Source organism: Eriocheir sinensis, chromosome 6 (assembly GCF_024679095.1).
Source record: "Eriocheir sinensis breed Jianghai 21 chromosome 6, ASM2467909v1, whole genome shotgun sequence".
In the NCBI taxonomy this organism is placed as follows: Eukaryota; Metazoa; Arthropoda; class Malacostraca; order Decapoda; family Varunidae; genus Eriocheir; species Eriocheir sinensis.
The window spans coordinates 16,426,539-16,439,856 of NC_066514.1; positions in this window are offsets into that span (position 1 = coordinate 16,426,539).

Here is a 13,318-nt window from a genome sequence, read left to right on the forward strand (position 1 = left end):
TGATGGCTAGGGGTGTATGAACCTCTGGGCTGTTATACCATGTGTCTTTAACTCGGCTAAATAGGCCCTTGTCTCATTTATGAAAATCTTAGTGGAAGTATATTCAGGGTCAAACGAAGAGCTAGGATAAGATTTCATTATATTCTATTAAGTTTCATCAATAATGAATTATTCTTTCTCCAGCATTTCGAGGCTGTTTTGTAATTAGCATCCGTAATGGATAAATGTTTCACTACTGAGAGAGCATAATCTCTCAAATAGCCAATTAAATAGGCTAGTTTAGTAGCATCTGACAATTGGTAGCATCAGTCAGATGCTTTCTCGTCCCAATCACATTATTAAATTGGTTTAAAAAGGTATTAAAAGCAAACTTATCCTTCTCCTTTTCCGAAAATGTTCCACAATTCAATGGAGGAGGCTTACTTTTACTAAAATTCATCTGTGACAAACTGCATAATATTCTGTGAAGTAATATCACTTGGAGCACCTCTTAAATCCTGATCCTTATTTAGCTCAACATACTGATCTAATTCTATTTCAATCTGTAGTGAGAAATTAATTTGATCTTCCAACTCTGACGCATAGTAAGTTTCATCCTTACTTTCAATGTCTGTTTGATCCATTACTTTATTTATTCTGTCATCATAGTGTTTCACTTGTACCATTTCTAATTCTATTTTATTGGTCAAGCTCTTACTCAGGGAGGGTGTCAAGGTATCTGTTTGAGTTAATTCTTTCAATTACTTAAGGAGTGTTATTTTTCTTTTAAAGATTCCCCTGCTCCTTCTCAGGGTCTTAATTATCTATTGGGGAATAGAGTCTTTATTTACTCCATAGGTGGCTGTATCCTCAGGGTTTAGTTTTGAGTCCATTGTGGGAAATATAGAAGCAAGCTCAATATTGAAATAAGCAATCTTAAAGGGTTTGATTAATAGGGGTGGTTTCAATTAAAAGGGCAATTATAAAAAAAAAACCTTAACCGTACAAGGAGGCAGTCCCGGACCGGCTAGTTGGCCCTCAATTGCCACTAGCTATTCAGCTGAATAATGCTTCGGGCATCTGGGAATCAACTATACTCACTGCCGGTGTTCAAGGGCATATCTCAGGCTACCCAAGACTGCATCCTTATATTTTTCCAACCCAGTTCCACTCAAGTGCACACCATCCCTGTAGTACTGGGGGTTGTTGAGGAAATCCACCGACCCCAATTGGACAACACTGTCAACCAACCCCTGTCTCTTGAGGTTTTTATTAGTGAAATTATTCAAAACTTGCCGGCGCCGGTTGAACTCTGCAGCCTCGGGCACGCCATGGCGGTTGCCGGCAGGCGCAAAACGAGCCTCTATCTGGACTGCTAAGTATCAGGCAATCAAATTTCACTGCAGCCCTGAGCAATGTGTAAAAGGCTGCAGCGTTCTCCTTTATTTGGATGTTAGACAGGGAGGAGGTTACAGAGTTTCCTCCCAGAACTACAATGACGATGTCGGGGCTTGCCTCTTGAACTTATTTACTTCTGGATGTTCCAAGAAAAAAACTGTAATCTTTGCCGGGATAAGCCCTGAAATCAAACTGCACTGGTACCTTTTCTCCGGTAGCCAGTTCTAACTCGCGATCACAGCTCCCATACCGAGACAGATCCCGTACATAAGAATGTCCAAATATAACTATTTTAATTTTAATTTTAAATGCCTCTGAGGATGTTTCTGAACTGGGCTGTACCCGTTGTCGAATTCAATTGAATTCAGCAAGGAGCAGCTGATACTAGAATACCTCTTTTGAAAATAGATTGGGATTCAGTGAAGTTACGTTTTAGCCAGGACACTGAACTCCCCCAGGACAAACTAAGCAAACTTACCACCCAAGACAGGGGTACAGGCTTCCCTGCAAGCGCCTCCCAGAGTTACAACGATAAGTCTAACGGGCCTGATAGTAAAACCTAATTGTAATCACTGTAGGAGGGCACTTAGCTTAGAAGGGTTTCAAAAGAGGTTGTCTCTCGAAGGCTCGTCCTAGAGGGTCTTGTAATCCTCGAGTCAAAGTATAAAAAAGCACTGCCGCGAGTTAACGTTGGAGCTGCAAGCGCTGAGGTGTTGACTGCTATAGAGTAGATGATGGAGTGAACGAAAACCAACCACGTGGGTCTGAAAAGGTATTTTGAATTTCCCTCGCCAGATGGCGTGGCTTTCGATCTTCTCTGTTTCCATCGGTTAAATTATCCTTGCTCTTTAATTATAATATCGCAAGGGCAATTATTTATTATTTCATGAAAGGAAACACTGAACTATTGTTATTCCTTTCATGGTAAATGTGTTTAGTCTTCAGGCAGTGTCTCGGTCTGGGAGCCGATGAGCGAAGTATTTAAGTACCATCCAAGGCTTATATGAGCTCAGACGATACTCTTAGTTGGCTTGAACTCTCGGCCCGAGACTAGTTCCATAAGGGAAATAGTTAATTTGTCAAACCCCCTGGTTAACTGACCTAATTCCTAACAATAATGCTAGTCTGCTAAACTTTGTTGTATATTTGGAGCAGCACGGTCATGGTGGTAGGACTAATGTGTCTCATCATGGCAAATGGGATATTATCGTGGCCCGGCGACGTGTCGTTGCAGTGTGAAAGAGCTGATTGTAGTTCACTCATGGAGAAGGGAACGTTGTATGTTTCTGTGTTTAGAGGTGTGAAGCCTAGATGGAGTCTCTCCTGTTCGTCCAAGTGCCGGCGTACATCTGGAGGTCTAGAGTCCCGCTTAGACACAGCAGCAAATACATTGGCTATGGCATCGGCTACTTCGGCGCTCCCTGCTATTATGTTGTTGTTGATGTTAAGTGCAGGTGGTGGGCTCGTGAGAACTTTCCTGCAATTTTGTGTACCCTCTTCCACACCCGTCATTTGCGTCTGTGAGTTGAGAGAGGCTACATAAGTGGCAAATGAGGATCGTCGTCAGTCTTTCAGAGTTCGGCGGGCATGTGCCCGTGCTTTCTTGTAGGCGATGTGGCTCAACTATGTCCTCTGCCTCTTGTAACGATTGAAGGCCCGGCGTCGGCAAGCCACTGCCTGCTTGCACTCGTCAGACGACCATGGCACAGGCCGACGTGATGCATTTCCCGTTGTCTGTGGAATTGTATGTTCTCCTGCCCATTGAATGAGCGCCGTAAAAAAAATTACTTATCGGTAGTGTCGAAATCATCAATTGATGTCTCCGTGTGAGTCATAGTCCGAAAAAGCCCCCAGTCGGCTCGATCTAATTTCCAACGTGGTAATAGAGTTGACGGTTGGAAGGTGGAATGGGTGATGAAGATGGGGTAGTGGTCGCAGCCATGCAGATCCTCTGATATTTCCTACGTGAAGTCCAGGAATGCATCGGGGGAACTGAGTGAGTGTGTCGGTTTGCATGTGGTAGTGTGTTGGATGGCCGGTGTTCAATACGGCGAGGTCTAGGTCTTCAGTTATAGATACAACAGTGAATCCTTTTGGGTTGCTGTTGGTATCCTCCCATAGTGTATGGCGACTGTTGATTGATTGATTATTGGGGTGTTATGTCTTGGCGCCCCAACTGCGGGGTCATATGGCGCCGAATATAGAACAAAAGGAGTTGTATTGTAAAACTATGTTAAACCAGTTAAAATTAAAAATGATAAAAAAAACACTGGTAAAACTATATAAAACCGGTTAAAAAATAGACAATAAAAACGTCATGTCCCGGGGAGAGTGCCTTCTCCCCCAGCACCAGAGAGAAAGAGAGAGAGAAACTCCCATATTTGCCCCGACACCGGGGAGGTACCGCTCTTGCAGGTCCCCCAGACTGGGGCACTCGACCAGCAAGTGCCGAACAGCCAGGGGGACCAGTCATCACAGTAGGGCTAGTAAAAAGGGTGAGGGCAGTTGGCGTACCAGTGTCATGAGGTCTTGCTGAATGACTGGTGTACTGGGTGGAAGATACAGGGAGCATATAGTGTAGGTACGTGTTATATGGATTTCAGAGGCAGCAGCCTGCAATGGAGTGTTAACCCATTACCTCCCACACGTACATATATGTACGTAAAATTCTAATGTTTCTGAGTGTGTATCAATGTATACGAGATAAATAGATGCCAGAGTCTTTTTTCACAGTGTAGAGCAACACTAGCGCTACTTTTATAGAACATTATCGGGTTCTTGTAGTGAGCGTAACAACCCTTCCTACGTCAGTATAACTTGAGCATTCACCAGCGATGGGCGGATTACACGGTCGCCGCGTTGGATGATATCATAAGAGGTAAGAAACGCGTGTTTTTATTTTCTTACTGTTTCTAAAAGTCAATTTATAGGTGCATCAATATTGCATAATTTAAGAAATGTAATATTTGTTTGTTTTTGTACACTAAATTTACATTTGAAAATAGGTGAGTACATATATGTAAGCATGGGGGGTAGCCCGGGCAACAGGTATAAAATGGTATTTTTACCAATAGAACGACGTAAATTGCGTAAAAACATTTAATTAAGAATTTTCATCAATAATTCACGTAAATTTCATAATTTAAATCCATGCTTTAAAATATTTTTATTTACTTAGTGTGGCTTAGTCGACTTTCGTAGTACAAAACAGTAGAACGACGGAACCGTAGCCTTGCAGCCTCTCCTACAACAATACAGAAAAGCAACTATAACCCTTGCTTTTTGTTTGCAGAGCTACTAGCCTTACTGTCCAGGAAATCATCGCACAATAATATTATTGGAAGAAGATCCAGCTAATCATCCTCATGCCATCTCAAGATACCGGAAGCCTGACTGACGAGGACAGCGAAAATGAAGAGTCCGGTGTAAAAAATACAAATCACCTTGGTAGGGGGATCCTCAACCGGCAGGCAGAATTCGTGACCTTTCACCAGGAGGATGATTTGACGATGATCAAGCTTCAACTGTTGATGATGTGCGGTTACGTTCTACTAGAAAAAAGGAGTAAAAACTGAAAAAGGTGGAAGACTCTACTGACCCTGACGACCCCATGGAGGGGCCTTCCAGTGGCCCCGTGCGCCTATCCTCTGCCAGCAATTCTAGTCCTAAGCGACGCCCACGAGTCAATCATGTGGCTGCCAGTGACTCCAGTGAAAATGAGGACCAGATCATGACCCAGGGAGATATGATAAAGCTTCCCAGGATCAAGAATGGAGAGAGGATGCAGTCTAAGTCAAAGAATGACCTAGGAGAGAAAGTCCCCCCTTTTTGTGTTTGGTTAGAAATTCCTTATGTGATTTATGTATGTTACTCTCGGACTACCTCCCATGCGTACATATATGTACGTACCGAGAAATCGTATTTCTAATTAAAATAAGGGAAAAAATGGACTTGATTATCAGTAAGGGTCTCAAATTTCGTTCAAAAATTCCAGTCGGATTGATGCTCGGAAAATAATGGGTAAAATGAGAGCTGAGTGTGCTATGTCGTTGGAGATGAGAAGACACGTACCTCCCGAAGGAGCTTGTGTAGGATCTGCTGGAGAGTATATGCCACTGTAATTGCGTCGGGGAGAATGAGCATATGATCCTAACATTGTGTCCTGGAGGCAGAGACGCTGTGGCTGATAGTCTTTAATTAGGAGTTGGAGTTCCTCCCAGCTTCCTCTTAGACCGCGGCAGTTCCACTGGAGGATCTTAAATTTTATTCTTGTTTTTTCAAGGAGCCCCCGGAGAGGGACCTCCCTGTTATATCCCCGGGCTTTCATTGGAGGATCGACCCCGGCGCTAGTGTACTCTTTGTCGGTCCAATGGCCGATGTGACAGACCGGGCAACACCTAGCTTTCCCCGGCCTCCCGTTCCTGCCGTTGGCTTACTCACCCTACTCCCCACAATCTTCCGCAGCTCTGACGAAGCGGCAAGGTAGGAGGAGATGGGTGGAGCCCCCGGCACATACAGTGCGGAGGCGAGGGACATGGGCTCCGGCAGGTCCGCACCGTGACCATTGGCAGCAGCGGTCACCAGCTGAGGGTCAGCCGGAGCCACTGGTGCAGGGGTGGCGGATGGAGCCGGCACCCGAGATTATTCCAGCGACCCAGAGTCGGGCGCTGGAAAAGGCACTTTAGAAGCGCGTGCGCTTCTGCTAATTGGGCTCACTGCGGCCATCAACAGGCGTAAGGTTAGATAGGGCTGCAGCTTTTTCAGGCAAACCTGAGGTTGTGGGAGCAACAGACTTGAGGGTGGCAGAACGGCGATGGGCGTGGGTATTGAGGGCAGCAGTGTATGTCGATTCCTGGTCTTGACATTTTGTTGAGAGCGAGTTGCTTCGCCTCAGCAAAGGCCACCCTATTCTGGTTGTGTATGGTGAGTACCTATTTTCCAAACCTGTAGCGCTCACAATCCTTTGATGAGGCTCACCACAGTGGAAACACCGCACAGGTCCAGGGCAGTCGTCACCGTGGTTTTCATGCCACAGGACATACACATTTTTGCAATGCTATTTTTCAACCGCCGACAGGTCTGGGTGACGTGACCGTACGCTTGCCAATGAAAACACCTTCTGGGGTTGGGGACATTGGGTTTCACATTCAGGTTCAGCCAAGCCAACTTGACAGTCTTGGGCAATACTAGTCTATTGAAAGTAATACACCGTGTTGGTGTGGGTGTGAGTACTCCGTCTACTCTTCGTTGAACTCGTCGCACCGATGTCAAATCGTGATGTTTGAGTTCGCGCACCAGGAATTGAGGTAAGGTTGCGGAGCTTTGAGCTCTCTTCAGGTGACGAAACTTCAACCAACAAGCTACCGTCCCCTTGTGGCGTGATCTTGTGCTCACGGCCACAAGCCTTGACTAGATTGCGGTGAACTTAAACAATATCGGTCATTTATCGAGCAGCCATCCACAGACTTGACAACAATGTACTTTTCGTATGAAGCAGGCTCAAATATATCTGGCAGAATTTATATGTGGGAGACTGGGGAGTTCCCAGGTTATATATATATATATATATATTTATATATATATATATATATATATATATATATATATATATATATATATATATATATATATATATATATATGTATATATATAACCTAATTCCCAACTCGATTTTCAATCAAAGAAAACGAACCTAAGCTAAGCGATGATGCCATCTGGGAGAGAGAGAGAGAGAGAGAGAGAGAGAGAGAGAGAGAGAGAGAGAGAGAGAGAGAGAGAGAGAGAGAGGGGGGACCACCTCCTCCCGTCCTCCCGCCCTCCTCCTATGCCCCCGCCTCCTAACCCTTCTTCACTCCACTCACCCCATCTCCTCCCCTAGTTACCACCCTCTCCTCTCCTCCCCTTCCTCCATCCTTCACTCATCACGCCTCACACACTCTTGCTTCCTTTCCCCCATCCTACCCTCTCTTCTTCCCCTACTCCCCCTCCCACCTACCACCACTGCCCACTAAAATAATAACTACAAACATCTCGTCAATTTCGCGTGTGATCGTGTCAGAGAGAGAGAGAGAGAGAGAGAGAGAGAGAGAGAGAGAGAGAGAGAGAGAGAGAGAGATCCTCTGAAAATCAGCGTGGTGCTCAGAGGGAAGAAGGACTGCGAGGGTGGCAGGGACGAGGAGGGGGAAGGAGGTTGGGGTGTGAGAGGGAGGGAGGAAGATACGGAGGTTAGGGTACACTGCCAAATAGATAACACCACAGAAACAGCTGAAATAAAGGCAGGAAGAAAAAAAGGATTTTTTTTTTTCAGTACAGCTGAGGCTCGTGCTGGTGAACATCCCCCACTCAAAAAAAAAAAAAAAAAAGGTGAGGTTGGCTTAGCCTTCTTTTTCTTCCTCTTCTTCCTCTTGTTCTGCCTCATTTTGTAGAAAGTCGATATAATTTTCTACCAGTTGTCCAAAACCATCCGGAACCTGATAAAAAAAAAAGGAAACGGACATATTACTTTTTTTTAATTATATCATTATCCTAACAATTTACACAGTAACAAATGTAATTTTCTAGTTACTAATTAGTAACAAACGTATCAAAATAGTACTCAGACAATCACAAATCCTTCATCTGTTGGAGCAGTTGTTGTTACTTGATTGGGTTGAAAAAGAAAAAAAAATACCACTTTTTACACACACAGACACACACATCTACTATGTTGCATATGTGGATGCTTTTCTATATACATATTTGTATAAAAGGGAGGAAGGAAGGAGAAGCTCACCATGGTCTCACCGTTGATGCCACAAGGCATTAGAGGCCTTTCTTCCTTCCGTCGACACTGTAACAATCAATGAACATAATATTAACCCTTAGAGTACGGGTAGCGATGTATTTCTCTGGATGCTGTGCACGGGGAAAATTTAGAAGGTGTCTCTCTTCTTTGCAATTGTATATTCATCTAGTGCATATGGTGGTGTAATAAAACTAGAAAAAGAGAGAGAGAGAGAGAGAGAGAGAGAGAGAGAGAGAGAGAGAGAGAGAGAGAGAGAGAGAGAGAGAGAGAGAGAGGTTTATATATTGTACACACACAAGTATTTCACATATACAAAAAAATAATAATAACACCATTTTTTTGCGTCAACAAAAAACGTCATCTTCGGTCGATAGTCAGCTCTCCACTGACTCGAACTCGTCATTACAGGAATGGATCTTGACAGCAGTGTTGCCATACATCTATTACCGTTACGTGTCAAACAGTATAGTTTGACACCCCTTTCGAGGACAACGAAGTACAGGCCTGAATTGTCCACCTCTGTCACGCTTTCGTTTTTCATGCATGACAGCACCGCATCAATGGCAAAGATATGCTTCTTGTTGTGTATCTAGCAGATTGTTATCTTGTAAAAATGCGACTGCGGTATCCTGTCATGATGACACGGCTATAAAAATCTTTCAACAACATTTCAATGTAGGGTATCCAGCAGGTGGACGGCACGAGAGGTTGAGGGTTATGGTGGTGTCGTGTAGGTTGAAATATATATATATATATATCTATATATATATATATATATATATATATATATATATATATCTCTATATTTATATATATATATATATAGATATATATATATATATATCCCTCCTCCTTCCTTCGCTCATCAAGCCTCACTCTGGCCTCACTCACTCCCCCCATCCGCCCCTCCCCTCCCCTCCCCCGTCACTTCCCTCTCTTCCTCCCCTTCTCCTCTTCCCACCTACCACCACTGCCCATGCGTGAGGGTGGAGGACTGGGCCCATACTTATAAAGCAAAGTCTCCGTCTCAGCCTCGTATTCCGAGCCGCAGGAGCGGCTCCGCGTCCTAAGTCGCGTAGTTTCGAGCCGCAGAATCGGCCGTCGGTAAAGTTGGGTGTGGGATGTAATAGGCGCTATGGTTACTGGCTCAGACTCACTTAACGTGGTCCAAGTCACCTTTGATATCAAGAACCAGCTGCAAGGTAAACATGGCAGAGGTGCGGCGTCTCCCAAGGTCTTCCCATCTTAGGCGGGACGTGTTGAACAACTTAAGTGACATAGAACTTGTTAAAAGATACAGACTAAACAGGGAAGGAATTATGTTCGTGACTGACTTAGTGAGAAACGAATTGATGTCCCCAACGTTAAGCAACAAGGCCATCTCTTCAGAGTTGAAAGTAGTTACTACCCTGCGTTACCTTGCCACCGGGAAGATGCAGCAGTGTAGCAGTGACGACTTGAGCCCTTCACAACAGACCATCAGCAGGATCATCAAGGAAACGGTGTACGCACTCTCAGCCGCTGACGTACTCAGAAGATTCATCAAGTTTCCTCGCACTCAACAAGAAACTGACGTGAAGCAGCGGGAACTCAGACAGATTGCAGGACTCAGTGGTGTAATTGGTACCATAGACGGAACACACGTGAAGATTGTTGCCCCAAAGGAATTTGAGGCAGAATATGTCAACAGGAAAAACCAACACAGCATCAACGTTCAGCACAGGCAGTACACGACTCCAGACTGGTGGCTGCAGAACGCTTAACATCAGACCTTGCTATCATTTCCGATTGGGGCAGAAGAAACCTTGTGTCCTTCAATGCCTCAAAAACTCAATTTCTCCACCTATCAACTCAACACAATCTTCCAAACACCTATCCCCTATTCTTCGACAACACTCAGCTATCACCTTCCTCAACATTAAACATCCTCGGTCTATCCTTAACTCAAAATCTCAACTGGAAACTTTATATCTCCTCTCTTGCTAAATCAGCTTCCTCGAGGTTGGGCGTTCTGTATCGTCTCCGCCATTTCTTCTCCCCCGCGCAGTTGCTATCCATATACAGGGGCCTTGTCCGCCCTCGTATAGAGTATGCATCTCACGTATGGGGGGGCTCCACTCACACAGCTCTTCTGGACAGAGTGGAGTCTAAGGCTCTTCGTCTCATCAGCTCTCCTCCTCCTACTGATAACCTTCTACCTCTTAAATTCCGCTGCGATGTTGCTTCTCTTTCTATCTTCTATCGATATTTCCACGCTGACTGCTCTTCTGAACTAGCTAACTGCATGCCTCCCCCCCTCCCGCGGCCCCGCTGCACAAGACTTTCTACTCATGCTCATCCCTACACTGTCCAAACCCCTTGTGCAAGAGTTAACTAGCATCTTCACTCTTTCATCCCTCACGCTGGTAAACTCTGGAACAATCTTCCTTCATCTGTATTTCCTCCTGCCTACTACTTGAACTCTTTCAAGAGGAGGGTATCAGGACACCTCTCCTCCCGAAATTGATCTTTCTTTCGGCCACCTCTTTTAATTCTTTTTTTGGGAGCAGCGAGTAGCGGTCTTTTTTTATTATTGTTTTCTTTTTTGTGTGCCCTTGAGCTCTCCCCTTTGTTGTAAAAAAAAAAAGTGGTGTTTGACAGCAACTATAAATTCTTGGACATTGTTGCAAAGTGGTCGGGATCAGTTCACGATGCAAGGATCCTTCGCGAGAGTGGATTATTCTCACTCTTTGAGAGGGGTCATGTACCTGCCGGATGCCACCTACTAGGGGACAGTGGCTACCCTAGTCAGAGGTGGTTGTTGACTCCCTACTTGCGTCCTCTGCCTGGCCCACAAACTAACTACAACAGGTAAAGTATGTACAATATACACTGCATGCATGATAAAACTCTAAATTGCTTGATAATGTGCCAGACATGAGCAGAGAGCATAGACCAATGTGATGACGAGGTAATTCTCCACTTACTTAATACTTATACTATGGAGTGTCATATCTAATGGCGTACATATCACCTAAGGTAAAACAGGAACTCTCCCATGCCGAGCTGGAGTACATCCATTTCGTCACCACTATTTACACCCGTTTCGTCACCACTGTTTTCATCCATTTTGTCACCACGCTTTTCCTCACTGTTTAAGAATTTTCATGACTTTTTTCATGGATAGCTATGTGCCAGCAAAAATAAATAAATAAATAAATAAATAAATAAATAAATAAAAATAATAAATATTGAAAAAAGCAAAAAGGAATGAAGTAAACACAAAAACTGGTCAGAGTGTGACAATTGTCTGTATATGAAAATATAAAAAAATATAATTCTTTTTACATGGCAGTGGAAATAGATGGAAAGGTACATATAATTGCGTTGTTGCAAAACAGTAGCAACAACATAAGTTTAAAAGGTAACAATATAAAAAATATGGTGGGGAGCTACCACAATTTTAGTGAGAACATGTTCAAATCAATTGTTAATCATATATTGGACTCGAAGCTTTTCAGAAATTTAGTAGTGGTGATGGATTTTTCCTTGTATGCATCCACAACTTCCAGAGACGGACTTGTCGGAACGCACACCCAGTTGCCCACTGACCAGACAGTGTTATCAAGCCGTGTTTGCCTTATATAATCTGTTGATTTTCTTGTAGGTTTGCATTGCTGTGATTTTTCCTGGAGTTCTTCAAAGGCTGGTTGGATAAGTCGTTTAGGCAGTTGTGATGAAACGGATTTCACATTGGTGACAAATTGGAGTGCTTTGGTGATGATGTTTATTTTGTTGGCGAACCGGGTATGTGACAAACTGGTGTGGTGACAAAATGGAGTGTAACTAGTAAAGTTGCACTTGTTAATTAATCTCAGCCAGCAGTCCTTATTGTGGTAAAGTTAGTTTTCAGGATAATACAATAATGTATACATTTTATGCATTACAGTGCACACAAGCGGACCAGATGCACCGTGGAGAGGGGCATCGGCTAGTGGAAGCGCCGATTCCACATTCGTCATGGGGAGATAAGGGTTAGGTCCCCTGCATATGTGTGCAGGATCATTGAGGTGTGTGCTCTTCTGCACAACATATGTAAGGACCGTAACATCGGTTTACCTGAGAAAGAGGATCCTGCGGGTGACGAGGCTGGTGAGGGGGCACGGCCTCTACCTGTTGTGCAGATAGCACCTGCTGCTGGACGGAACCAGCGGGATGGTCTGCGCTACTGGGATAGATACGTGAATCTTCACTTCAAGTAAGTGCTGTGGCTACTCATAATTCATTACAATATAATATTTATTTATTTATTTATTTATTTATTATTATTTTTTTTTTTTAAATCTGTCTCTGGCACAGGTAGGCTATTACTTGACGGTCCTAATGGGCTTGCAGGTTGGCCCGACCCTGTAATGACACAGACTGGTGTTTTATAGTGGCGCCATCAATCACCCTCAGATCATTATTGATCCTTTCCAGGCAAAAAATCTAGAACCCGGGTTGGATGGTAGTCTTCCGGGAAGCTTGTGGGTACTTTTGAGCCACTTGGCAATGACATACAATATTAAGGTGAAAGTGCTGGGATCGAGCTCACGACTACCTAAATGACAATGACCGCCTCACCTTCATTTTAACTTTCAAAATAAACTAGTATTAGAATACAACATTAATTTCCCTTTATTTTTCAGTGCTGGTCCTCACCCTGTCCCTGCCCAACCCTAACCATCCCCATGAGGAGGAATGGCAAGCTTCAACACATGTAAGTTGTAAAACCCACCTCATCATAACATTAATCTGCTGGCTATTTCTCCCGACTTACGTCAGAGAGATAAAGAGAACTATGGCCACGTATCATTTTAACACTAGCATTAGAAATTTTATCATTGGTATTATAAAATAATTCCTACAAATTTTCCCTACTTATATGTTCCCTCAATTATGGCAGACACTACTGAGTCCTGCAATTTGCCTGCATTCCTGCTGCTTCAACTCAGGTTCTTGTGAAGTGGTCGAGAAATCGATGAATCTTCTGAGTAAACCAACAGCTGAATGTGTGTACACCATCTCCTTGATGATCCTTGCTGGTTGTCTGTTGTGACGGGCCCAAGTCATTACTGCTGCACCATTTAATTTTTCTAATGCAATTTGTTTCACAATATTAACCACTTTAAACTCTGG